This window comes from Brachycentrus maculatus, unplaced genomic scaffold (genome assembly GCF_059751285.1).
Source record: "Brachycentrus maculatus isolate JH-2025_06_01 unplaced genomic scaffold, ASM5975128v1 h1tg000156l, whole genome shotgun sequence".
Classification (NCBI taxonomy): Eukaryota; Metazoa; Arthropoda; class Insecta; order Trichoptera; family Brachycentridae; genus Brachycentrus; species Brachycentrus maculatus.
Genome location: NW_028280909.1, coordinates 2416 through 24887, shown reverse-complemented (window position 1 = coordinate 24887; position 22472 = coordinate 2416). Strand labels below are relative to the sequence as shown.

The 22472-nt window shown below is 32.8% G+C and overlaps 1 pseudogene across 1 annotated transcript in view; it reads right to left on the bottom strand.

Annotated features, from left to right (window-relative positions):
• The window catches only part of LOC148308602 (uncharacterized), a 40076-nt pseudogene extending 22206 nt beyond the window's left edge, over nt 1-17870 (bottom strand). Inside the window, exons 1-3 of the transcript XR_015837657.1 lie at nt 17792-17870; nt 13588-13685; nt 5561-6951 (exon numbers count right to left, since the gene is read on the bottom strand). The product of XR_015837657.1 is annotated as an uncharacterized LOC148308602 (transcript). The remainder of the gene's footprint in view (nt 1-5560; nt 6952-13587; nt 13686-17791) is intronic.
• Nucleotides 17871-22472: the final 4602 nt, after the last annotated feature.

The following is a 22472-nucleotide window of genomic DNA, read 5'->3' as shown; positions in this document are numbered from 1 at the left end:
ATATATATATATATATATATATATATATATATATATATATATATATATATATATATATATATATATATGTATATATGTATATATATATATTTATATATATATATATATATATATATATATATATATATATATATATATATATATATATATATATATATATATATATATATATATATATATATATATATATATATATATATATATTTATATATATAAATATATATATTTATTTATTTATTGTACAGCTACACTAAAGCTACGACTGTTTTTAGAGTCATCAACAATTCGCTGTGTACAATCTATTCCAGATTATCCTCGACCCAGTTCAGCAAAGTTATTCAAAATTTGCACAAGTAATTAGACCCCGGCAATAATGAATACAGCCTCGTCACGCGGTAATAGCGACCGTTTTGGCGTGTGTACGACTAATATTAATGGTCGGATTTGCGTCGAACAGTGCGACTACAAAACAAGTATCTTTCGCCCCTTCCTGAAACTAGTTATTTTCATATAATTTACATTTTATTTATTGTTTCGGCATTAACTTTGTGGTAAGACATGTTACAATGATTAAAGAAAACACTTCGTTTTTTACCACTTGAGTTTTATTTCAGACTACATGTTTCACTACAGACCTGAATGATGGAAGTTTAACTTCTGAAACATGTAGTCTATAATAAAACTCAAGTGGTAAAAAACGAAGTGTTTTCTTTAATCATTGTAATTTACATTTGAAGCACTAACTTTGTGATTTTCCATTTAAAAATTAAAATGAAACTTTGTTTTTTTTTTATTGTTTGAATTACCTAACGTCCAAGTGACTCTGAAATCTAGCTACGGCTTATGCAACACCGTTTATCATGTCCCTACTCAGCCTTCAACTTTATAAGTTTCATAGCCTATACCTACTTGTGAGTGGATTTACTCTTTATGTTTTAAGTTACTATAATTTCATGTAATTCATGAGTGAAAATCCTATGCAAAAACACTCGCCAAACTTTGTTTTAAAATCAACATAAATATTTTATTATAACTTTATTTAATAAAATGATTAAACAATACCTTTTCTTCAAAATGCAAAAACAACACTTTCTGCCCTGTAGCGGGTAAATATTAAGTAAAAAATATGCCACTTTTGCTAGGATACAGTACCTTTTCTGGGCATTCCGAAAACATGCACAACTGAAAATTTACGATTTTTGATTTATGACGTTCTTGAAAGGAATGAGCGACATATATTCTTCCAGGTTACCCTGTGTTTCTTGCCGACGTGTGATATTTCATATAAACAATGCACATTTGCTTGGAATACATTACAGTATTCAGTACGTTCTCGTTATAAGGCTAAATTAATTAATCATGCTCGCTATTGGATTTTCGCGACAGGGGCTGGTTTCTAAGAACTTGTACGTAGGGGAGGGTTCCTGAAATTCGAGGCTGGTTAGGTGATCACTATACATAGTGCAACAATCACCATTTTACCCATGATTGTTAACCACAATACTCAAATTTTTGGAACTCCTACATATATCATTGATCTTTTAACGCTGTACATATGAGTTCACAAGAACCATCTGTGTTGGATTGAGGAAAATTTAATTTAGAAGAGACCTTTTTATTTTTTTGCCATATCCAAACTTCTTTTAATGTTTATAAAATAAATTTAAAAAAATTTCACCACTTTTTTTTCATTAATACAATTTTACCTACCGGTATCTACAAGAATCTTGTCATCATCAGGGTTTAGGGTTTATTTTAATTAAAAAACATTAAAAACATTAAAATACTCTCACCAAAAACTTCCACATACTCCTACATCCTACGGAGTGTGTAGAAGTTTTTGGTGAGAGTATTTTAATGTTTTTAATGTTTTTAAATTAAAATAAACCCTGATGATATCAAGGTTTTCCTCGAAACCGGTAGGTTGAATTGTACTAATAATTAAGTGGTGAAAGCAAAGTTAATTAATTTAACAAAGTTTATAAAATGTGCCACAAAGTATCTGCGGAAAACATTAAAGAAATCCTTTAAATGTATTGTGACACGTGTTTCCATGCATTCCGCATCATTTTCAAACACCGTATGAACCATATTCTTCTATGTTGAGATGTCAACATAGAAGAATATGGTTCATACAGATTTGCGAACCAATATTTTGACACACTCAAAATGTTTTTGATAGATATTTCATTTCAAGTTGAGATATTTCGCCCACTCAAGAACGACATAAATCAAAAAACTTGATTTTTAAGGAGAACGTTTTTAAAGTTTAAAAATATAATACAATGTATTCAAAATAAATATCATGCCACTCATTGAACTTTTTATTGAGCAACAGATCTTTTTAGGTAAAACCTGAAGGTTTTTTCTCCATTTGAAAAATATTTAAAATGTTTAAAGAAAAAATTAAGCAATACCTTTTCTTCAAAATGCAAAAACAACACTTTCTGCCCTGTAGCGGGTAAATATTAAGTTAAAAATATGCCTCTTTTGCTGGGATACAGTACATTTTCAGGGCATTTCGAAAACATGCACAACTGAAAATTGACTATTTTTGATTTATGACGTTCTTGAAAGGAGTGAGCGATTTAAAATTAACCATTTTTAGTCTTGTTATTTATTTGTTAATGTCTTTTTTGCGAAAGACGCTTTATTGTCAACAATACTAAATCAGTGGAGGTTGTACGAAGCTTTTCATCCTGAAATATCCTTGAGAAAAACAACAGGAGGAAGAACTTAGAAGGACTTTTTATCAAACCAACTTGACCTAATTAAAACGGCCGAAAGCAATTTCAAATTAAGCGTTTTGTTTAATCTAGACAAATTAAACATTTCACCCGTTTTTGACCCATTAAGACCAGGGGCTATTTTTGTGACAATTTTATACAATTTTAGCGGTTATCCGAGTGATACTGGAAAATTTGTGTCGGTTTGTGATCCCTTGGTTAGTGTCGCGGACATATATGTATAAATGTATATATATATATATATATATATATATATATATATATATATATATATATATATATATATATATATATATATATATATATATATATATATATATATATATAAAATATATATATATATATATATATATATATATATATATATATATATATATATATATATATATATATATATATATATATAAATATATCTATATATATATATATATTGTCCGCCTCCATAGCGTAATGGTCAGCACACTCGGCTACCGTTCTGGAGGTCCCGGGTTCGATTCCCAAGGGGGGTAAAATAAATATAAGTGATTTATTCACTGTAATATTTATTCAATACTACCATGGACTGGTACCTGAAGCGGATGCCTGATCACCTTTCCTTCATGTGTAAACGATCAAGATAACACTGCGTTTATATGACACAGTGCCCTATGCATCATTGGGGTGCGGATAAGGGTTTTGTTATTTTTATATATTTATATATATATATATATATATATATATATATATATATATATATATATATATATATATATATATATATATATATATATATATATATATATATATATATATATATATATATATATATATATATATATATATATATATATATATATATATATATTATTTTGATTTGAAGATCTTTGAACCATTTTTTAGTTTGTTTTAGTCGAATGTCCCCAAGACTTAATTCCATATCTTAATATGGATTCTACTAAAGAAGCCTTTACCAAATATATACTAACCAGTGATGTGAAAACACAAATCCACTTTAAATAGATTAATTTATATATTTTTTTTAATCTGAGCCCACCATCCACCCGCAGCAGTTATAGAGTCCTGAGGGACTCTCTGTCAGCTGCACATAGAGGAAAATCTTCAAAATATTTCTGAAGAAATAAATAATGTTCTATTCAATTAATGAGGGGGAAGGAGGATGTACGGACAGAGGCCGACACTTCGTCTAATTAATAATTTATTTAGTTTTATTTATATACATAGATATAAATAAAAGAAAGTGTTTAAGGTTTGATGGTATTGGAGCATACTAGGAAAATTCACGCCAAAGCTTTTTGAATCCGTGATACAAATTTCGCTCATATTAATTAGTTGGCACGTTTAATTAGTTTGCTTTTCAAGCCAGATGTAATTATTAATGAGGTAACAACTTGTGTTTTGATTGTTCAGCAAATCAATTCGGTTTGCCACAATTACACCAATATCGAGTCAATTTTCAATATAATTAATTCCGCGTCAATTTGAGGTGACTCAATTCGACATTTATAACGATACGATTGGCAATTAATAGAACGAAGTTCAACCTTATTATAATTATTTTTTTATTATTAATATTTTTTTTATTTTAAGAAGAATATGCAAGTCTAGACATTAGCTTACGACCGCCATAGCCTGGTTTAAGTGGTCACTTTACACACGTGTAACATTCAACAATTCTACCCATGATTGACAATCACACCACTCAAATTCTAGGAACTTCCGTACATATATGGTTCAATTTCGAAACATAGAGCTTGAATCACTAGAATTTCACAAGAGACATCTATTGGTGAGATGAAAGAAGCTTTCTCATTGTTTAGAGTAAAAACTCATTCATTTGTTTGTTGAGATATCACCCACAAATATGAACAGTAAATTATAAGTCCCGCTCCAAGCACAAGAGCTCAGTCTCTTTATTGGAGAGAGCAACCGTTTAAATTTTAAGTAACTAACTAACCATCACGTCGCTTCCCCGCCGGGGTAGGCAGAGAGAATAGAACGCCACACCACTCTGTCTTTACAAACATTCTTCGCCTCTTCCACGTTCATGCATCTCATTATACATAACCGCCTATTGTTTCGACTCCTAACCCGACCATTTTCAAGTATTTGGCATACCTGATCGTGCCATGTTTTTCTCGGTCTTCCTCTGCTCCTTTTTCCAATTACATTCGCCCCATAAATTTGTTTTACCGTTCTTTCATCACTCATTCGTTCTACATGTCCAAACCATCTCAACACACCTTTCTTAATTTTATTGATAATGCTTGTCTCAGCTTTAAATAAATTTTAAGGTTGTAAAATAGGCATGTCGAGAAAAATAATTTAATTTTTGAAAAAACTCTTGTAACTATATTAAATAATAAAATACATAAAAAAATGCAATAAAATACCTCTTATAAAACACCATCTCACACCCAGTTCATTCATCACATTCAAAAATCATACCTTTGGTTTTGACATTCATTGATATTCATCACTGGTTGTTTGCGCAATGGTCTAGGGAAAATGTGAAAATAATTGTAAACGAATTGGTGTTCTCGCAGAAGTTGTCAGGTCGAAAAATGAGGGACTCTATATTTTCCACGAGTAAAGAGCCAGTATTTACGAGTTTTGTTCCAAAGTTTACGATTGCTTCCCAACAAAGTTTTGTTTGTTCCTAAAGTTTTGAAACAAGGGTGAAATTAATCCATTGTGTAACTCTCGAGACTTATCTTTTGATGACCAGTTAGTGTAGAAAGTAAATGAACATAGCAAACGAAATAAAACTGCTAATTAAATATATAAATCAAAATATGTTGTTATCATCGACTTACCTCATTTCGAAGTCGTGGATTTCTTCCTGGGTGAGCTGGTTGGTGACGTCTAGGAGCTGTTTCATATGGTCGTCTCTCTGCTTCTTCTTCTTTACGCTCAGCTTGTGATGACTGCTAGATGACGGCGATGTATTTGAAACGAAATCGTTTTCGTCTTTTAAGAGTATCGTCGATACACTAGAATAGTCTAAAGATAACGAAGCTTGTTGTACGACGATTGTTGCTTGAGGAATTTTCCTATTTGCATTTTGGGTCACGTTGTTGGAGCAACAGGCGCAGCATCTGTATTGGTTGTTGGCATAAGCCGGACATGTTTGATTGCAGCAACCAGCTCCATTGTCCAAGGGGTTTGTAGTCACATTTATGTTAATATTTGGACTGTTTGCGTTATCTGCGTTGTGATTTCTGGTTGCTGATGGTCTCCGCGAAGAAGAATTTCTGCTTTGATGCCCGGAAACTGTGCCTTCTAGTTCTTGTCTCAGCTTCATCATGTCTTCGTTTGTTTGAAGCAGGCAGGAGTTTGGTCTAGACTTGACTCTTTCTTGGGAGTCGGAATTATCGCTGAAGAAGTCGACACGCAGATCTGGTAAGGTTGGAGTACCGCCTTTTCCTTCGCTAGATTTTCTATTCCTCGCCTTTTGAGATGACCTCGAATCCGTCGAAGGTCTTTTGGCTTTGTGCGTGTTTGGAAGAGGAATGCCCTCAAAAGTGAACTTCGTTTCGTTCTTGGAACTCGAAGCCTTAGGGCTTTTCGGCGGTCTTTCCTCCATGTCGAACCCGACCAAGAGTAAATCAGGATCAGGGGAGATAGTACCAGTTGGTGAAGTCGGCATCGGGATATCGAAGATGAATCTGGTGTTCTCTTGGCTCGGCGAGCTTCCTACTGAATCAAATATAGACCTGTGTTCTTTGGCTGATTGGCATTCATATGTGGCTAGATTTCCACATTCGTCAAAAGGGAACTTGGTATCGTTTCCTTGATGGTATCCCGGTGGCGCTGTACTAGGTCCCTTGTGATCATCCTTGGCTTTTGGATAGTCCAGCTTTCTGTTTTCGATGATGGATGGGATTTCAGCCAGGTTGATCTCTGAGTCTAGTATATACGATTGTTTTTCGAGCGACGTGTCTGGAGTTTGTGCTAGCTTCGAATAGTTGTTTTGGGATCTTTTCTCTGTCATGGAGCGGTGGTGGTGATGCCGCGCCGCTGGCTTGCCGTCTAGACTGGATGCGCTGTCGAGGGAGATGAGGACGTCCTGCGGCGGCTCCTGGTCCAGACTATCCTCGGTGGTGTCGCCGTCTGTCACAGTTACGTTGGTGAGGACGGTGTTGGCACTCTCCGTACTGGTGTTGATTGTACGTTCGGAAGCGGTACTGCTGCTCATTACTATAACCTGGAAAACAAAGTACCATTAGTCCATCTACATTTTTACAACAACTTGAATAGACGTTAAATTTATAATAACAAAAAACGGTTGAGAAAATTCTCTAACAAAAACAACTGCTTAGTAGTTATATCAAAATATATTTTTTAATTAGTTAAAATATAAAAAATATATATCATCCGTTAAGATCTAGATAAATGAAGAATCAACGATCGTTTTGAAAAAATATATAAATGAGTGCTTAACAAAGAACCATTATTCCATCTTCATTTTTTACAACAACTTGAATATGCTTTAAATTTATAAAAACAAAAAACGGTTGAGAAAAATCTCTAACAAAAAATAACTGCTCAGTAGTTATTGCAAAATTATTTTGAAAAAAAATGAATAAAATAATAAAAATATATATCATCCGTTAAGATCTAGATAAAAGAAGAACCAACGATCGTTGTAAAAAAATACATAAATTGAGTGCTTATAACAAAAAAAAACACTCAATATGTATTTCATTTCAGTTTTCTTTATGTATAAAGAAAACTGAAATTTGCTGAAGTTTTTAATTGTTGTTTGTTATTGCCTGCTGTTTAAAACTAACTTACTAACGATCACACATTTGACCACAGGGGTAAACAGAGAGAATAGAAGCTAAAACACTCTGTCTTCCACATTGGTGCATCTCTTCATATATTCCCACAGATTATTCAGACTTCTGACCTGCTTATAGCTTTCTTCAATTGAATATGGATGAGATTCATCCCGAATGAATTTAATTTTTTCCGAACATTTTCTAACGCATTCTAATTCTGAAATTTAAAAAAGAGCCTGACTTCCATCTTTCTTCGCACATAATAATAACAGAAACATCATTTCAATTATAATAACCGGAAATATATGTTGGTGCATTATCCGTAGGGTTAAAAATCCAGTGGCTGATAGAATAAATAAAATCAAAATAGAATAAATAAAATTAAAAAAAAGCCACTTGAGATCTACCCAAGCTCCTTTGCCTAGCCGTCAAAACATTTTGAATATTGTTAAGTAGAAAGTGTTTTATTATTAATCAGTCTTGATAAAGAAGCTGTTCGCTTCAAAACCGGTAGACATTATAATTAAGTTATAATAAAATATTTAAAATGATTATAAAACAACATTTTGAGTGTTTCCAAATACTTGTTCACAAAACTGGATTATCTCCAATTATAGGAGTCATTCTTCGAAGTTCTAGTGATTCAAGAACAAGGTTTCTAAATTGGTTCCTATATATAGAACTTCCAAGAATTTGAGTAGTGTGGTTGTCAATAATGGGTAGAATTGGCGAATGTTACACGTGTATAAAGTGATCACTTAAACTAGCCTATGACGGTCGTCAGCCCCTTAAATGCTCAGACTCTCATATTCTTCTTCATGTCAAAAAATAATATTTTAATACAAAATTACAATTTAATTAAAAAAACTAACTAACTAACCATCACGCCGCTTCCCCGCAGGGGTAGGCAGAGAGAATAGAGCGCCACACCACTCTGTCCTTGCAAACATTCTTCGCCTCTTCCACGTTCATGCATCTCCTCATACATACCCGCCGATTGTTACGACTCCTAACCTGACCACTTTCAAGTATTTGGCATACCTGATCGTGCCATGTTTTTCTCGGTCTTCCTCTACTTCTTTTCCCGCTAACATTCGCCTCATAAATTTGTTTTACCGTTCTTTCTTCACTCATTCGTTCTACATGTCCAAACCATCTCGACACACCTTTCTTAATTTTATCGATAATGCTTATCTCAGCTTTGCATTCCTTCCTTATTTCACTATTCGCACATCTATCATACATCGTTTTGTTACACATTCTTCTGAGAGATCGCATTTCGACTGCATTCAGTCTACTTTCATCCTTCTTTTGCCAACTCCATGTTTCACTTCCATACATTAGAGTTGGAACCAGGACTCCGTTGTGCACTGCCAGTTTAGCTTCCGCTGATAGGTTTTTATTTGCTTTAACTGATTTCAGTGCACCGTTCACTTTGTTCCCAGCATTCACTCTCCTTTCTATATCTTTATCAATCTTTCCATCCCTAGAAAACATACTACCCAAATACACAAAATCATCTACCTGTTCCAGAATCTCTCCGTTTACCAATATTTCACATTCAGATCTGCATTCTTCTCTTTCAAAAACCATAATCTTGGATTTGCTAACATTCATCAATAAGTCACTTTCCTTGCACACATTATACACTTTTGTCACCAACGCCTGCAGGTCTTCTCTGCTATCGGCAAGAAGAACAGCATCGTCAGCATACAAAAGGCAACAGACAGTCAAATTATTCATTCTGGCTCCAACATTTAAATCTTTCAGTTCTTTCATGCAATTATCCATGTATAGGTTAAACAGCCACGGTGACATTACACATCCCTGCTTAACACCTTTAGAGATGCTAAGCCAGGATGAAAATGAACCACTTACCCTTATGCATGCAGTGCTATCCTCGTACAAGGATGCTATGCCTTGGATAAGTTTACTGCTTACCCCATACTCAGATAAAACCTTCCATAGCTTCGTTCTATCAACTCGGTCATACGCTTTCTGCAAATCCACAAAAGCACAGAAAAGCTTTTGGTTTTTGGCCAAAAACTTTTCCGTAATGTTGCGCAAGGCAAAAATTTGATCCGTACATCCTCTCCCATTCATAAATCCACTCTGGACATCCCACACTTTGTCCTTTGTTATGGTTCTCACTCTTTCAATAAGGATTCGACCATACATCTTGCCAACAGCACTCAATAGACTGATTGCTCTATAGTTCCCACATTCCACCCTAGAACCTTTACCCTTGTAGAGAGGCATTATAACTGCCCTTCTCCAATCCACCGGAGTATAACTCTCCTCCAGACAACGGTTAAAGAGCCTATGCAACCATGTGAGAACTAATTCGCCACCATTCTTGACGTATTCTGCGGCAAAATTGTCGAATCCTAGAGCCTTTCCATTTTTCAAGGACTTAGTGGCATTTTTAATTTCTTCCATACTTATCTCTCTTGAAACATCATTCACACATATTCGGGGAAATGTACTTACGTCACTAACGTTCTTAATCGTATGTGTTTCATACACCTCCTCGAAATACTCTTTCCATCTCTCTTTTATATCTTTTTCATTCGTCACCATTTTTCCGTCTTTCGCTGCAATCGATTTCGTACATCCATTCAAGCTTAGACTTCGGGAGTTTTTGACTTCTTTCCAGAAAATTTTTATATTTTCTTGGAAACTTTTTGTCATTTTTACTCCTTCATCCTTCCTCAACAAACGTTTTCGTTCACTCACCCCTTGCTTAACTTTCATTTTACAATCCTTGTATACTTTTTTAACCGATTCATACTCAGCGGAGCTTTTATTCCTCACTGCCAAACACTTTAACCACGCATTCTTCTTCTCTTTCACTAAATCTTTAACATCATCATCCCACCACGCATCGCCTTTTTTCCTTCCTTGTACCGCTGTACCACACACTACCTTTGCGGATTCACACACACTACCTTTCAGATGTTCCCACAATTAAATTATAAAATGGAAAATCACAAAGTTAGTGCTTCAAATATAAATTATAAAATCAAAATGCTTTCTTAATAAATAAAAGCTTTGAAATGATTTTTTTTTTCAAATCAAATAAATTTTATTTTATAAACGGGTTTCAGAAGTACAAACAAATTAATATTTTATAGACGTAATTATGATTACTCACTTTTTGGTCCGGCGATTTTAGGTTTCAAATTCGGGCCAAAATTATTTACGCCTGAATAAATCTAACGGTGACTTATACAGCTGTATCGAAATTAATATTTTTTTAAAAATGTTTTTCGCAGATACTTTGTGGCACATTTTATAAACTTTATTAAATAAAAACAACTTTGTTTTAAATAAATTATCTGGTAAAATTATAAGCTTAATAATAAAAATGAAAATGGTATTTTCTGGCGTTTCTCATGTGTGTGATTATAATCCAGGATTCGGATCTCACATACTAATATAAGAGTTTTTGCTTAATAAAAAGCTTCTATACATCTCACCAATAGATGACTCTAGTGAAGTTCTAGTGATTCAAGAACAAGGTTTCTAAATTGGTTCATATATATAGAACTTCCAAGAATTTGAGTAGTGTGGTTGTCAATAATGGGTAGAATTGGTGAATGTTACACGTGTGTAAAGTGATCACTCAAACCAGCCTATGACGGTCGTCAGCCCCGTAAATGCCCAGACTTCCATATTCTTCTTCATCTTTGATAAGATGATAAAAAATTGTTTTAAAATCACTATTATGGAAAATCACAAAGTCAGTGCTTCGAATATAAATTATATGCCAAATAAATTAATTGAATTATTTTCATCTATGTTGAGATATTAAAATGTTTATATTAAAAGAAGAAAAAACGTCACATAAAATAAAAAACTCAATGTCAAGTAACATTATGACCAATTCAAAATTATTACAATTTAAAAAAACTCCCAGAGTACAACTGTCAGAAACACGAATGTAGTAATTGTTTGGAGACAATGCCAACTAGATAATCTGTAGCAAGTTGTCATAAATAAAAAATTAACGGTTTTTTCACAATGTGAATTGAAAACCGTTAATTTTTAAGGAGTGATCACCAAAGCTAATAACATCATAATAATAATAAAAATAAAACCCTTATCCGCATCCCAATGGTGCATAGGGCACTGCTTCATATGAACGCAGTGTTATCTTGATCGTTTACACATGACGTTCTCTCTAGTGAAGTTCTAGTGATTCAAGAACAAGGTTTCTAAATTGGTTCATATATACAGAACTTCCAAGAATTTGAGTAGTGTGGTTGTCAATAATGGGTAGAATTGGTGAATGTTACACGTGTGTAAAGTGATCACGTAAACCAGCCTATCACGGTCGTCAGCCCCGTAAATGCCCAGACTTCCATATTCTTCTTCATCTTTGATGAGATATTAAAAAATAATATAAATTATGTATAAGTTATTTTTACATCATTTTTGACATCAAGATATATGTAAAACAATTCGAAAGTCTGAGTATGAAAAGGATTTATGACTTGTCATAGGCTGTTTAAGTGATCATTTAACCCACTGATTTTCAGTATAATACATCATACATATTTATGCGCTAAAAGGTAATTTTCTCTCAGGATTTAAACAATTTATTTTAAAAAACATTTATATTTTAAGGAATAATCCAAAAAGCTATTTAATTAATTTTACTTTATTAGAAATCGAACCCGAGACCTCCAACATCGTAGCCAAACGCAATACACGACGAGATGAAAAAATCTGTTAATATTAAGACACTCGGTTTACTTATTCAATCTGTAATTGCGTCGTCATAAACCGCAATAAGACTTATTTATATGATTCAGGAGGCACTGCTCCAATCTTCACAGACAAATTCGTCTTGTATAAAATTTTCTTTCAGAAACTGATTATTTTTTTAGGGGTGGGTTTTTTACGTTCGTAAGAATACGAGACCTTCCTTCTGAACTTTTAGGGCTTTTAATTATGTAAGACTTTTAAAATTACATTTTATTAGGGGAGTAACAGTGGGAGGAGATGACCGTACAAAGCAGTTATATAAAAAATATTTTACCCTGAAACCAGCTAAGGAATTTTAAACGGGGATGCTGTGTTTGAGGGTTGAAACCACCATTATTTTAAGGGGTCCATAAAGGGAGAATAACAAGACAAGTTAAAGAAGGGAAGAAAGACAAAAAAAGCTTTTAAAATAAAAATGTTTGAAAATTATTCAAATTCTTAAATCTCCTAGAGCTTCGACACAACGTCAACACATTTGAAAATGCAAATATTTACTATGCTTGTTTCTTGTTACAAAAAATTAGCTAAATCCGATTTCAACCCGACGTTGGCCGGTACACAGACGCCTCCACAACCCCGACTAGCACAGCTGACAGACATAGAGCAGTGCCAGGGCGTTTGCAGAGAATATTCAGTCATCACATTTTCACTAAACCATTGTTCATTGATATTCTATTACGGATCCTTTTCACGAGATTTTTTTTCTTGATACAAACCTATTTCAATCGTAACAAACGATGGACAGAAAATATCCCTAACTTACTACCTAGTGCAAAGTCCTAACCACGTCACAGAAGAACATATGTAGTAAAGAGAAAATAGCATAGTATAGCATCATAACATGATACAGCATCATAGAATGATACAGCATCATAGCATCAAACAATATCATAGCATCATACCGCATCATAGCATCATATAGTACCATAGCATGATACCGCATCATAGAATCATACAGTATCATAGCATCATACCGCATCATAGCATCATATCGTATCAAAGCATCATAAAGCATCATTGCATCATACAGTATCATAGCATCATACAGTGTCATACATAGCATCAAATATTATCATAGCATCAAAAAACTTCATAGCATCATACATTATCAAAGCATTATACATTATCATGGCATCATACATTATCATAGCATTATACATTATCATGGCATCATACATTATCATAGCATCATACATTATCATAGCATCATACATTATCATAGCATCATACATTATCATAGCATCATACATTATCATAGCATCATACATTATCATAGCATCATATCGTACCTTTGGCACTGGTTCTCTCGGTCCTGGTAGGCTGGCGCGCTGGCGGCCCGCCCGGAAGTGGAGGCGGCGCAAGGCGGCTCCCGCGGCCGCCTTCGCGCCTAAACGAAACAACACGAATCAATCAACTTCAGAAAAACTACTAAAGAATCCATTATATCATTCAATAATTGATTCTGAAGTCACTTTGTGGGAAAATCTATCCATATTAAATTAGAATTTCACTTGGTAAATACTATAAATCCATTTTTTTTTAAATATGAGAATACAACATATCAGAAATAGCAAGTTACACATATAATATATACAAGTATTTCAGAACAAGTAGGTACCGTATTTTACTGACTAAAAGACACACATTTTTTAACAATTTCTTTTAAAAAAATTAGTCTTCTTCTTCCTGGCTCCATTCCAACTTATCGTCTTTGTAGACTGTGGGGATCAGCTCTCTTCGTACTCAGGTTGTAGGTTTTTCTATCATGGACAACGTCACCTAGACCATGCCTTCAAATCATGTTATCTTTCTGTAGCATTTATGATTTTTTCAGTCTTCCTCTAGATGTCTTTTAAGGAACATCCATGGCGATTGCTTGGTTTACAATATGATCAGGTTCTCAGCATCCTATGTGCCCATATCATCTCAATAACATTTCCTCTACCTTACTTTTGATGCCTGTTATAAACAGGCTTCCACAAATCCATGAACTCTTTATTTTTTCTGTGAGAGACATTCCACTTTAAAAAATGTATTTTACCATGTTGGTACCACGGAGTTTTGGGTATGTTCGCCTCAGGGCCAACCCTGAGGGATGTTTGCCTCAGAAAACATGGAATTACACAATTATAGTAAAATTTTGGTGTTGTGTGGTGGACTACATTGTTCATTTTACGATTCCCATCACTACAACATTACACTACACATTTAACAAAAGTCTTCTTATTATTTTTTGACATCTCATCAAAGATGAAGAAGAATATGGAAGTCTGGGCATTTACGGGGCTGACGACCGTCATCGTCTGGTTTAAGTGACCACTTTACACACGTGTAACATTCACCAATTCTACCCATTATTGACAACCACACTATTCGAATTCTTGGAAAATCTTTATATAAATGAACCAATTTAGAAACCTTGTTCTTGAATCACTAGAACTTCACTAAAGACATCTATTGGTGAGATGTAAAGAAGCTTTTTACTAAGCAGAAACTCTTATATTAGTATGTGAGGTCCAAATCCTGGATTATAATAATATGAAAATAACTCCTGACTTCCATATTCTTCTTCATCTTTGATGAGATGTCAAAAAATAATATGAAAATAACTCCTGTAATTGGAGATAATCCAGATTTTGTGAACAAGTATTTGGACACACTCAAAATGTTGTAAGAGTCTTCTTGCTTACTTTTTTATTTTTTTTTAAATGTATACCCTTAAATGTTTGTTTGTAATGTATTTATTAATTATTGAATAAATTGAATTGAAAATTGAATTGAATTGAATACAATGTTGCCAGATAGAGACAAATTTTCCGCGGCATCGACTGTATGGCCATTTTTAAGACTGGCGGAATTTTAAATCAATCACTGGACATCTTTATAATAATTTCCAGTGTAAGACGCACCAGAATTTCGGAGACAATTTTTTAGTAAAAATATGCGTCTTACGGTTTGTAGAATACGGTACTTGTACTCAGCTGCCCAAACTCAAAACACAGTAAGGGACTTTTTTTTTGTAGTACGTTTTTTTTTGCATTTTTGGACTAAGTACATTCTACTTAGTTCAAAAATGAAAAAAAATCGTACTACAAAAAAATGTCCCTTACTGTGTTTTAAGTTTGGACAGCTGAGTACAAGTACTGTATTCTACAAACTGTTAAGCGCACATTTTTTAAAAAAAAATTGTCTCCAAAATTCTGGTACGTCTTATACTGGAAATTAATATAAAGATGTGTTCACATTAGAAAACGTAAGTGGAAGACGTACGGGAAGGACAAAGTGGGAAAGATCAAAGTATCTTTTTTTATAATTTATTCCTTAGACACCGTGTGTGAAATGTAGACTTCGATAAGTTTGTAAAAGTTCAAAAGTTCCCCCTATTGTCCATGTTTTCACTGATAAAAATATAAAAAACAGCTTCTACCCCCTCTTCATCCATCAACGTCCCAAGGGCAAAACTCTCAAATTTAGACTGAGCTGGTAAAACTAATGGTAAAACGTAAATGGCCAAGCCATGTACTCCGCAAGCCTCCTGAGGGTCGCCATCTTGACTCTTTTACAAGGCATCAGTTTCCCGCCCACTGCTGACAATCCTTAGGTAGTTCTTCTAACCTGACTTAACCGAGGAATTAACTTTAAACTATACCAAGAAAATACGAAAATATAATACCTTTAACCGTTATCGTTCAGTGTCTAAAAATTGTGCTTCAAATAGGGTATTTGAAATTTCGCAAGTCAAATCCAACCGGATTCGGAATCAGCTATAAAAACATTGAAAATACTAAAAAAATACGAAAATATAAGACCTTTAACCGTGTTCTTAACCGTTATCGTTCAGTGTCTAAGAATTATGCTTCAAATAGAGTATTTAAAATTTCCCAACTCAAATCCAAGTGGATTCGGAATTAGCTTTTAACTTTGAAAATACCAAGAAATACGAAAATATAAGACCTTTAACCGTGTTCTTAACCGTTATCGTTCAGTGTCTAAAATTATGCTTCAAATAGGGTATTTAAAATTTCCTAAGTCAAATCCTACTGGATTCGGAATTAACTTTTAACTTTGAAAATACCAAGAAAATACGAAAATATAAGACCTTTAACCGTGTTCTTAACCGTTATCGTTCAGTGTCTAAAATTATGCTTCAAATAGGGTAATTAAAATTTCCTAAGTCAAATCCTACCGGATTCGGAATTAGCTTTAAACTATGAAAATACTAAGAAAATACGAAAATATAAGACTTTTAATCGTTTTCGTTCAGTGTCTACAAAATATTTATTGATTTGGCGTTTAATTTGTAGAATTTTAATTTATGAATTAATTTTTTAATAAAACACAGATTTTTTGAGTCTACTACGTTGAATTTTATTAACAAAACCACACAAAAAATTAATATTGTGACAATTGTTTCGCCTAGTTATGGAATTCGATTGAAAATGCCATAACTAGGCAAAACAATTGCCACAATATTAATTTTTAATATGTTTTTGTTGATAAAATACAACATAGTAGACTCAAAATATCTAAAATATAAAACCCTTATCCGCACCCCAATGGTGCATAGGGCACTGCGTCATATAAACGCAGTGTTATCTTGATCGTTTACACATGAAGGAAAGGTGATCAGCCCTCCGCTTCAGGTACCAGTCCAGGGTAATATTGAATAAATATGACAGTGAAAAATCACTTATTTTATTTTACCCCCCTTGGGAATCGAACCCAGGACCTCCAGAACGGTAGCCGAGCGTGCTGACCATTACACTACGGAGGCTGACAAAATATCTAGTGTTTGATTACAAAGTGTATACATACATCTAAAAAGTATGCTTCAAATGGGGTATATAAAAGACCCCAGACATATTCATGTAAAATGGCTTCTAGAAAAATCAGTCTGAATACGAACATTACAAAAACGACCATGCGCATCCAACACCTCATTATCTCCTGTCTGCTGCTTTTATGGTCCATGTTTCAGCAGCATACAGAAAAGCGGAGTGGACCAAGCTCCTGACAAGCTTCATCTTGGTGTTGTTACTCACACCCCGGTCTTTCCAGATTTTTCTAGTGTTGACATATCGCTCACTCCTTTCAACAACGCCAATAAATCAAAATATTTGATTTTTCAGGAGATCGGAAAATATAATGAAACGTATTAAAAATAAATATCAAGCTACTTATTGAGCTTTTTACTGCGCAAGATCTGTGATCTTTTTAGGTAAAACCTGAATGTTTTTTCTCCATTTGAAAAATATATAGTATATTTGAAAAAATAATCAAACAATGCCTTTTCTTCAAATTGCAAAAACAACACTTTCTGCCCTGTAGCGGGTAAATATTAAGTTAAAATATGCGGCATTCCGAAAACATGCACGACTGAAAATTGACGATTTTTGATATATGACGTTGTTGGGAGGAGTGAGCGATATTTAAAAAAAATATATATGTGATTGGGTTCAAAGTGTTTTATTTTTATCTTTAAAATGTAATTACCTTTGGCAGGGGAGGGTCTTGGGGAGGGGGCCGCAGGGGGCGGGGCGGGGGCACGCGTGACGCAGGGGCTACCATCGCTCTGGAAAAAACAAAACAAAATATGAGATTGCCAATAAAAACTTCAAAAATGTTTCAAATGACTTACAGCACCAACAAACCGCTTTTTAACAGAGAAATTCATCGTTTGTAATAAACGAAGATATAATAAAATACGTGAGGAGCCGATAGACACATTTGAGTTTAGAGTAAGGTAACTAACTAACTAACTAACCATCACGTCGCTTCCCCGCAGATTTTTTAAAAAATATTTATGTTAACAACCTGTATATATCCAATACCAAACAATTCTAACAGAAATTTAAATATTTAGGAACCAAGTACTTCAAAAACCTACCGACAGATATTAAAAAAGACATTAAAAGCATTAAAAAAAAAATTATGTACATATTTAATCTAAAAAAGAAAATAATTTAAAAACATAGTTTTTGTGAAATTGAATTATGTTACCAAAAAACATAAACAATAAATAATAAGACCCTCTCCAAGCACAAGAGCTTAGTCTCTTTATTAGAGAGAACTGCGTTATTCTTTTTTTTTTTTTCAAAACATATTACATACATAAGTCATATACATAAAATTTTCCCGATGAGTAATTTCTTTTTCTCATTTTGGGACATGGGATTAAGGTTAACTAGACTGGAACACAAAGAATAAAGTAACAAAAAAGATACCTAAACTGATACATGGCAAAATATAAAAACAATAAACAGATTTTAAGATTTTAAAAGTAGAAATGTATGGAAAATTTAATGAATAATATTAAATTAAACTTATATAATTTTATTCATTGATTCGTCACTTTGTGGTAAATTCTATTAATTTTTAATTAATATTTACTATTATTTTTTGACATCTCATCAAAGATGAAGAAGAATAAAGAAGTCTGGGCATTTACGGGGCTGACGACCGTCATGCTGGTTTAAGTGATCACTTTACACACGTGTAACATTCACCAATTCTACCCATTATTGACAACCACACTACTCAAATTCTTAGAAGTTCTATATATATGAACCAATTTAGAAACCTTGTTCTTGAATCACAAGAACTTCACTAGAGACATCTATTGGTGAGATCTAAAGAGGCTTTTTATCAAGCAGAAACTCTTATATTAGTATGTGAGGTCCGAATCCTGGATTATTATCACACACATGAGAACCGCCGGAAAATACCATTTTCATTTTTATTATTTAAGCTTATAATTTGACCAGAGTAATGTATTTAATGAGATGTCAAAAAGTAATACATTAAATAAATATAAAATAATTAAAAAATTAAATAATTCAAATCTTAAAGGAACCTTCCCTGACGTTATTCAACTTTAATTCCCGAATGAAAACACCCCTTACCTGAATTTATAAACTTTTTTCAGGAAAGCTACAGATGCTGTCTGTTACACGCAGATACAAGTTCTCATAATAATTATTCGTTAGACGTTATGAAAGCATACTGACGCATTGCACAGTGACGTACAATCAACTATTTAATAAGCTGGAAAATGTAATACAGAAGTTGAATTTCTACGACCAGTGACGTGCCTATGTAGCATGGTTCGCTGGAACAGACAGGTACAGGTAGAAAACATTGTTTTTAATCAGAATAAAAAGACTTAACCTACTCTCATATAGGAAAAAGCTACAACATTTTGAGTGTGTCCAAATACTAAATCTATAGGAGTTATTTTTCATGTAATTTTTATTGGTTTATATATTGTTCAGTCCTTTCAACAACGTCATATATAAAAAAAAACTTGATTATTCAGGAGATTGTTTTTAAAGTGTAATAATATATTGTGATACAATGTTTTAAAAATAAATATCAAGTCACTTATTGAACTTTTTACTGTGCAACAGATCTTTTTAGGTAAAACCTGAAAGTTTTTTCGCCATTTGAAAAATGTTTAGTATATTTAAAAAAATAATTAAACAATACCTTTTCTTCAAAATGCAAAAACATCACTTTCTGCACAGTAGCGGGTAAATATTTAGTTAAAAATATGCCGCTTTTGCTGGGATATAGTACATTTTTGGGCATTCTGAAAACATAACTGAAAATTGACGATTTTTCATTAATGACGTTGTGGAAAGGAGTGAGCGATATATTTAACTTTCAAAAATTTCAGTAGTATGCTTGTCAATAATCTCTTTAACCAGCCTATGATGGTCGTAAGCCCCGTAAATGCCAAGACTTAAATATTCTTTTTCATCTATGTTGAGATGTCAAAAAATAATATGTTAAATACGTCCGCCTCCGTAGGTCAGCACGCTCGGCTATCGTTCTGGAGGTCCCGGATTCGATTCTCAGGGGGGGTCAAATAAATATAAGTAATGTAATACTGTAATATAAATACTGTAATATTTATTCAATATTACCCTGGACTGGTACCTGAAGCGGAGGGCTGATCACCTTTCCTTCATGTGTAAACGATCGAGATAACTCTGCATTTATATGACGCAGTGCCCTATGCACCATTGGGGTGCGGATAAGGGTTTTATTATTATTAAATACATTGCAAACTTTTTTTGAAATATTATATTATCAAATAATAAAAAAATACTAACCACAAAGTAAATGCTATCAATATTGAACAGATTAATAATATAATTTATATTCGAAGCACTAGCTTTGTGATTTTCCATTTTACAATAAAAATGTAACTTTGTTTTAATAACTTAATTATAATGTCTACCGGTTTCGAAGCTAACCGTTTCTTTATCAAGACTGATTAATACTAAAACTCTTTCTACTAAACAATATTCAAAATATTTTGGCGGTTAGGGAAAGAAGCTTGGGTAGATCTCAAGTGGCTTTATTTATTTATTTTTTTTTTTTTTATTGCCAATCAACAAAACAGTAAAGCCACTTGCGATCTACCCAAGCTTCTTTCCCTAACCATCAAAATATTTTGAATATTGTTTAGTAGAAAGAGTTTTAGTATTAATCATTCTTGATAAAGAAGCGGTTAGCTTCGAAACCGGTAGACATTATAATTAAGTTATAATAAAATATATTTACAGTGATTTTAAAGCAAAGTTACATTTTAATTATATATATATATATATATATATATATATATATATATATATATATATATATATATATATATATATATATATATATATATATATATATATATATATATATATATATATATATATATATATATATATATATATATATATATTGAATATTGTTTAGTAGAAAGAGTTTTAGTATTAATCATTCTTGATAAAGAAGCGGTTAGCTTCGAAACCGGTAGACATTATAATTAAGTTATAATAAAATATATTTACAGTGATTTTAAAGCAAAGTTACATTTTAATTATATATATATATATATATATATATATATATATATATATATATATATATATATATATATATATATATATATATATATATATATATATATATATATATATATATATATATATATATATATATATATATATATATATATTAATAATAATTAACTGTCTGCCTATCAGTTCGCAAATGAATATCCAGGTACCTTGACAAAGATTGGCCAATCACGTTGCGACAACGGAATGTCAACCTGCGGTTGACAGTTTGTACAGACCCATAACATCCCCTTACCAATACACTTACTCTGCTGTATAATTAGAACGGGGTAGGTTAATGGTACATACTGATGTATGTACTAACAATATATATTAAAAATTTAGATAAATTAAATATATATATTTTTTGACATCTCATCAAAGATGAAGAAGAATACACATTTTTGTCTGGGCATTTACGGGGCTGACGACCGTCATAGGCTGGTTTAAATGATCACTTTACACACGTGTAACATTCACCAATTCTACCCATTATTGACAACCACACTACTCAAATTCTTGGAAGTTCTCTATATATGAACCAATTTAGAAACCTTGTTCTTGAATCACTAGAACTTCACTAGAGACATCTATTGGTGAGATGAAAAGAAGCTTTTTACTAAATAGAAACTCTTATATTAGTATGCGAGGTCCGAATCCTGGATTATAATCACACACATGAGAAACGCCAGAAAATACCAATTTCATTTTTATTATTTAAGCTTATAATTTACTTACATTTCACCAATAGATGTCTCTAGTGAAGTTCTTCAAAATTTTAATAGAATAAAATGGTTGACAATCATGGATAGAACGGCGAATGTTACACTACATAAAGTGATAACTTAAACAAGCCTATGACAAATAAACCCTGTAAATCCAGCCTCCTCTTCAGTATTCCCCTTCACCTATGCTGGGATTATCCATATTTGTTGCTAGGTGGAAAATAACAATTTGGAAGGCTAAGGGTAGGTCCTCCCTCCTCCCTTATATATTTCCACCCCACATTTGAGGGATACGATTCGAAGCGATGGGTGTCTTAATTATGCATGTATCCTACAAGCCCGCCCTTAAGGTAAATATAAGGTTTAGTGCTAAATTGAAAGCCATCCTCTAGCCTAATCTCCTCCGATTACACTCATTCATGTCTGTGGAGCCTCTATAGCAGTGGTTCCAAACCTTTTTGAAGTCAGGGAGCAATCAAATCTAAAGATTAAAAATACTACAAAAACAACTCTTTATTATTTATTTATTTATCAGAAAACTAACAGAATATTTAA